The following is a 7,500-nucleotide window of genomic DNA, read 5'->3' on the forward strand; positions in this document are numbered from 1 at the left end:
GTTGGGCACTGCATCATGGTGAAAGTTATATTTTTATTTGGGGGAGGTGGGGAGCAAAGCTAAAGAATATATTATAACACCATGGTGGAATAGACAGGTATTGATAGAATAAACATGGGAGAGGAAGGATTATTTTGTGTTTAAAGTATTAGAAGACCTGTTTAAATTCTTAGCGCCTCTCCAAATCTTCTGTATGACGTTGGATAAATCACTTAAACTCTGTGCCTCAGTTCCCTGCATGTAAAATAAGGATAGTAATATTCTTTTTCCCCTCATCCTGTTTTTGTATTGAGAATTGATGATATACTATGTGAATATACAGTGATAAGTAAAATGGGTGTTTACTTTAATACCAATATTAAACAAAACTGTCTTTCAAATCAAGATATAAAATTAGTGCAAATGTTATTTTGTTAAAACATCATCTTATCGGGTGTGTTTTTTTCTAGTAGGCAAAAGCCAACTATTTGGTCTATTGAACAGTAATCATCTTGGGAGTCTGTCAGTCATTCTCATGAAATTTGGGATAAGGGATGTAATGAGGCTCAAACACTGACATAGCACATTCTTGTTTCAGCTCTTCCTTAATGTTTCCAAATAAAATGTTTTTCAGTGGCTGTTCTGCTGGTAACTGTACCTTTAGTAGACACTGCAAGCATGAACTAAAAGGTACTAGTTTGTGTTGACATTTCAATTCCTGGAGTGGTGGAGCTCCTAGAGCAGGGATCAGCAACCTTTGGCATGCAGCCTGCCAGGGTAAGCCCCCTGGCGGGCCGGGCCAGTTTGTTTACCTGCCGCGTCCACAGGTTCGGCTGATCGCGGCTCCCACTGACCGCAGTTCGCCGTTCAAGAACAATAGGGATTGCGGGAAGCAGCGCGGGCCTAGGCCAGTAGGAGCTGCAATCGGCCGAACCTGCAGACGCGGCAGGTAAACAAACCGGCCCAGCCCATCAGGGGGCTTACCCCAGCAGGCCGCGTGCCAAAGGTTGCTGATCCCTGTCCTAGAGCCACTCATATGTCAGTGCCAACATTGACAGGTACAAAAGGGAGGTAAAAAGACTTCTACTGCTCTGCTGGAGATGGGTTAAAGTTATTCTGGATGAAGAAGCAAGCAGGATAGCAAAGGAAATAAAAGCAAAGGAGAGTCTTGCAGTCTGAGATGGGCTCAGAAAAGATCAGTGTCCTGTTGGGAGTAGGAAAGAGAACATAGCTACATTTTTTAAAATGTTAACTTGTTTGGCCTCAAAATATATGCTAATACTACACAGTAACTAGCCAGGAACAGTACCAAGCTGGTGGTCAATGAACTTTTACGCACTAAAATACAAAATAAAACAAAACAAATCTATGTTCATTCCAAATTGCAAAACCTTGACAGAGTGGAATAAATTCTGCCCTAATTTACAAACCAAGTAACACTGCTGAAATCAACAAAATTTGTTAGTCTCTAAGATGCCACAAGTACTCCTGTTCTTCTTTTTGCGAAATCAACAAAGTTTCACAGGGTGTAAATTAACATAAAATAGTTTCCGTGTTTTATTTGCCATTTGTCTGGCCTGGTTTGTTTTTAAATAGTACTAGTTTAGCTAATATTTCAACTCAGATACATAGACTCCATTTCAGCAATTAAGCATGTTTAAAGTTGCATGTGTTTATGTAGCTTGCTGAATCAGGGTCTTAGACTCTAAATTTAGCACCTAAGCCTTGTCTAAATGATAAACAAATCTGGGCCAGTTAAATGTAAATCGATTGAGCAATTAATATGCTTATTGAATGTAAGCAATGAAATAGGCATCTAAAGTAGCAGTCATCTCTGTTAAGACTATTGATCAAAATGATTAGAGCTGGAGAAATAATTTTTAATAATAATTTATTCAATAAATTTGGCCTTCCTTTTCTTGTTTGCAAATTGCCCCCAAAGAGATCTCAATGTTCTCAAATTTATTCATCACTCAAAAATCACATGCTAATATTTTTCAGGGGATAATTGTTGATCTGCAACACATCTGCCATGCGGGTCACTGAGAATATTAGAAATCATGGCAATTTTGATCACATAGTAAGTTTACGCTCCTTAGTTGGATAAGTGTATTCTTAGAATGTGAATACCCATGACTATGAAGTAGAAATTATCTTTTTGCAATATATACTGTTTTGATTCACTTTTCCTCTTAGTAAGCTTGATCAGTAGAATATTAACATAAAGCAAACATGAAAGAGAGGTTTTTAAAAATTGTGAACATTCATGGAAATTGTTTTTTAGGTATTTGCTCAGATTTAATAAGAACCCCCCAAATGTATGAAAGTTACTTAGCAGTAGTGGCTTACTGAGTGTGTTATTAGAGAGAAGGTAGATAAGGCAATATCTTTTATTGGATCAATGATTGTATTATTTTTAATCAATAAATTGCTTAGCTGTTTATTTAAATTTGAAACCACAGAGATATGTAAATTATGCTCTCATATGTTTGAATTAACCCTGCTGTTTCCACTCCATTGTGCATTTTCAGATTCATGCCTCATGAGATATTTCCACAATTTTCAACAGAGGTTGTGACAAGCAGTATCCAAGAGTACAAGTAGTGATGCCTCCATGGCCTCACATAGCTATCAAAGGCTAATAAGTGCCAAAGCTATGCTCCTGTTGGTTGATGGAAAAGGCAATCAAGGGGTTAATGAGTGCCAAGAATGAGCTTCCTTGCTTGATAGAGTACTTAAGGTTAAAAATAGACAATTATAAATCTACCATTAGAGACATTGTAGGTATTTTATACTTCCAGAGACTCATTCCTCCGCAGCTAGTCATGTGTGCATTTTTTTACTTTCCCAAAGTTTGACCGACACAGAAAAATATATTCTGCTTAGCACAATTTTTTTTAAGGCTTAAGGTGTTTCAAATGAAATCAGAGGTATGATTTTAAAGGGAAGAGAGTACACAGAACACATGAAAGCATAGGAAGAAAAAGTCTGTGATGAGCTTTCATATTTATAGAAAAATACATGGCTAGTTCTGAACCAATGGCTTGCCATGAGGTTTCCCCAGTGAAGCCAAATATATTGCCAACAAATCTCAGGTACACAGACAGAAAACTTGTGACTGTAGGGATATGATGAGAGACGTATACCCATAATATTTACATTGTAGGGAGCATTTCTGTTTTTAAAGATATTTTGGTAGCAGTTTTTACAGGTCAACTATGAAGGTGCATGGATGTAAGAGAGAAGTGAATCGATCCCATTGTATTTAAGCACAAAAGTATTTCTATGCTAATAAGGGCTTGAGGGTATATGGGCAAGTCAAAGAATAAACATTCTTTTAAGTATAACATATAACTGGATGACAAGCCTTGTCGATATTATAATAATACCACCTAGCTCTCTCACAGAACTTTTCACCAGTAGATCTCAAAGCACTTTACAAAGGAATTCAGCATCATTATCCCCATTTTAGGAATGGGGAAGCAGAGGCACAGATGGGGCGTGACTTCCCCAAAATCACCCAGCAAGGCAGTAGCAAAACCTGCAATAGAACCGAGGTCTCCTGATTCCCAGGCCAGTGCTTCATGCATTAGGCCACACTGTCTTCTCTCCACACAGTCAGAAATTGTCAGGATAAGAACAGACACTGATATCTCCATAATTATGGCTGAAAAATTAAAAGACCACATTATCTATCAACATGAACAGGGTAGGTTTCACAATTAAGAAAATTAATTTTATTGTACCACTGGGACAATAAATGACTTGGATAAACTTCTCTTGTATATGAATTTAGCCATGTCATCATGGCACACAATGTTCCACCATATGTAGGACTTGCTCACAATGAAGTCAGTGGCAAAAACTCCCATTCACTCCATTTGGAGCAGGATGGGATCCATAGATTGGAAAAAAATTGAATAAATAATATTACTGTTCAAAAAAATTTCTTTATTTCCTTCTTCCACCATAAGTAGCCTTAGAGTTAGGTTGAAACCACCAGAGGGTTTTAGTAACAATAAAACTCATGCTGTGTCTATATATGCCATAGTTGCTCCTGTCTTGGATAATATGCAGAGTTCAATTTTTAGTGGCACCAATGTTTTAATCTTCATAAGTATAGTTATTTTTCAGTGCTTCCTGAAAATAATTATAATTATAAAATAGTTATAATTATAAAATAATTATAGAAATTTGAAGGCATGTGGTACCCCCAAGTAAAGTGATTTATAACTTTATAACACAACCTGCTTTAAAAGGAAATTACAGGATGAATATATAGCTCCGTATTGAATATATATAGTATGAATATATTTTTGTCGATTTCCTTTTGTATAGATCCTTATGAAATTAACAGCTGCCACATAGTGAATGGTTAAATTATAGGAAAAGTTGTTAGCAACAAGGTATATTTCCTGTATTACAAAAGTGTATTTGCAAATATACAGTCATTGCCATTGAACTTTTCTTTTTTTATTCCAAGGACTATTTGAAGGCAGATTTTGCATTTCCCTGTCAGATCATGTTTGACTTTGTGCCATTTTTATATCTGAATGCAAAATGTTATCCTAAAGTCATCTAAGAGGTAATGGGTGTTTCCAGCTTTTACACTAAAGCGAGGAGATGCAAGAGCTCTAACAATCCTAGTCATTGACATTTACAACTATGGGTTTTGTTTTTAATACAGGGCAGTGAGCAATGTACTTAAGGCATCAGAAAATGCTTTATAGCATACACTAAAGGTGAATCACTTTTTTATTAGATTTATTAGCTAGAGGAACTGCAATCTCAAGAGAAAATTTAGCCAGTTTTAACCCAAGTAGTGCTGCTTCTTATAGTTATTTCCTTTCAAATTCTCAGCAGGACTCAGGCATTCTAAATGTCCTATTCAGGGATTCGGATTCTCTCCCCTCTCCATGGTTCCTACCACCTTGGGTAATGGCAGAGTACTCATTAACAAACTAATTGATTTTTATTAATTATCTGTAGTATAATCTTTTTCACAGATTTTGTTCCCCCAGTATTTAAGCTTATTAACTGCAAATACATAGACTCAGTATCTAATTAGTCCTGAAGTAACTTTGGAGTCGACTCAAAGATTCTCTTTGATTGCACAATCAAAATCTATGGGAAGAAAAGCTAGATGTTTTATTTTAGAAACAATGTAAGAAATGCTCCTTTGCAAATTAGGCAATTTAATCCAAGAGGGAACCGGGAGATGAGAAGAGTCATCAGTAGCACAGTTCAAGAAGCGGCTCACATGAATTGATGTATTAATACACAATCCCCAATGTCAAATAGATAGACAGACATCAGCTACTACAATCAAGAAAAATGCTGAAGGGTACAAAGTAAATGACTCTACTGGTAATAAAAACCAATAGTTGCTTCCACTCACTAACACATTTTTGTCACAAGGAATATTCCAGTCTTTGGGAACATGTATCTAGCAAAATTTCATCAGATAAACGAATAGTCACTGCCTGTAATATTAGTGAATATTCCCCTGTTTGGAAAAAAGAGAATGTCTTTTACTTTTCTTAGATGAGATCAGTGGAGTCATACTTTAAAACATTTTAAAGGCAGATCAATATATTCCTTTACAAGCAAGTGGTCAAATAATTTAGCATAAAGGCAGAGGAGATATTTCCCTTCATATGCATTCAATGGGATTAATATTTGGAACTTTCATGTCAGTGATCACATTTTAAATACAACCCAATAAAAAAAACAAACTACTCTGAGCTAGTTGTTGAATAATTAATTATAAGAGGCAGGGACAGAACCAAGATTTAACACCACTATCCTGTATGGACAAGTGATTTCACCTGTGCAAGCTCCTCTGAAGTCAATGGAGCCCACTGAGGTGGAGGCCTCCTTCCTACACTAAGTCACCTAGCAGTATCAGGACCTTAAATTTTACTGCATAATATTACCCCCACTCTGGTGTGTGGTGCTGACTGGAATTTAACAGGTAGATATAGACATCTGATGAAGTGTCCATTAATACATTCAATAAATTATGAGATCAATTAGAGTTGAGTGAATAATTCTCGATAAATATTTTAGGAGACTAATTTAAACTCCTTTTGATTTCATGAACATCCTTGAGCAGATCATGCTTTCCTTGATTTTATTATTTGAATTTGATTAAATGATTCAAAGTTATTTTACTCTATGGATTGATCATAATATGCTGTAAGTATTTGATACTTGGTATTTGGAATTCAAGCTGCGTTGCTTAGCTGTGATTGGTTAGATAAATCACCTGGTATTGTTTCTCTTCCCTGATTTCATGAGTTGAAGTGACTCATGAGTGCAAATAGAGGTTCAGTTTCCATAAATACTCAAACTTGTGGGTTTGCAATTAGCTTTCAATAAACATATATGCCAAGAAAATGCAAATACTCAAACATGCACAGAAAATGAACGCAGTGGGAAAGCATCACTAAAAGCTATTTAAATGTTTGGCTGAATATTCACATCATTTTTTCCCTAGTTCTAAAATCACTACATACAAACTGTTACATATGTTCTGAACCAAAAATAACTAGAAATCACTATTATAACCATAATTTTTAAAGTTTTTTTAAAACTAATATTTCAAAAAGGAGATTAAGTTAGAGATTAAAAAACAATGATTAGTGCTATCTGATGAGCAAGTCAGGAACCAAAGTTTTGCATAGGTGAGCTGTCTGGCTGCAACATGAGTTCATGGAAAGTACAGACCTCTGAGCTAATCAGAATGAAATTATTTGCATGTGAGACCTAATTGGTTAATATTAGATTGGCACCATTTTGTCATTCGACAAATAGTTATTAATTGTTCCTAACCGAAGTATTGTTAGAAATGTACAGACTCATCATCTGGCTGTTTATAACAACCAAAGAGGATCTTTCTGTACCATACATAATTATGGGAATGCTGAACCTCTCCTTGTAATATTAATTTGTTCAGTAGAAAATAACTACAGGTGTGATTATCAACTGTGATGTGCCCACTTTGTGCTACAGAGGCTGGTGGATTTTGGGCACAAAATTGGTTTAGTCAGGCATGGGAAGATGCCACCTGTTTAAGGGAATCTCCTGGTGGTGAAGAGCTTAGTGACTGCTATGCCTCCTTTTGTGTTTGTTCATTAGCCTCGTAATGCCTCATGAGTAATCAGGTAAAATTGTATATCTTACTCATGTAGGCATACTTTTTACCTAATAATGTCACAAGTGGCACTTAGATAACTATAACTGAAAAAAAGTTCCAAAAAGGCAGTTAGAAAGCACTATTCTCTTACAGTTAGGGCATTGAACTAGGAGTCATATTTCTGAATCCAGCTTAGAAGCTTGGCTACTGATCTTCTGTGTGACCTTGGGTAAAATCTGAAATCGTTGGCCAGGATTTTCTCTGTAATATTAAATAATGAAGTGGATAAATAGGTAGGTAAGTACCTAGATGCATACAGATATCAATGAACATATAGAAAACACATTAACCTATAGACAGACACCATACGCATTGTGCAGCAC

The sequence above is a fragment of the Malaclemys terrapin genome, chromosome 6, assembly GCF_027887155.1.
Source record: "Malaclemys terrapin pileata isolate rMalTer1 chromosome 6, rMalTer1.hap1, whole genome shotgun sequence".
In the NCBI taxonomy this organism is placed as follows: domain Eukaryota; kingdom Metazoa; phylum Chordata; order Testudines; family Emydidae; genus Malaclemys; species Malaclemys terrapin.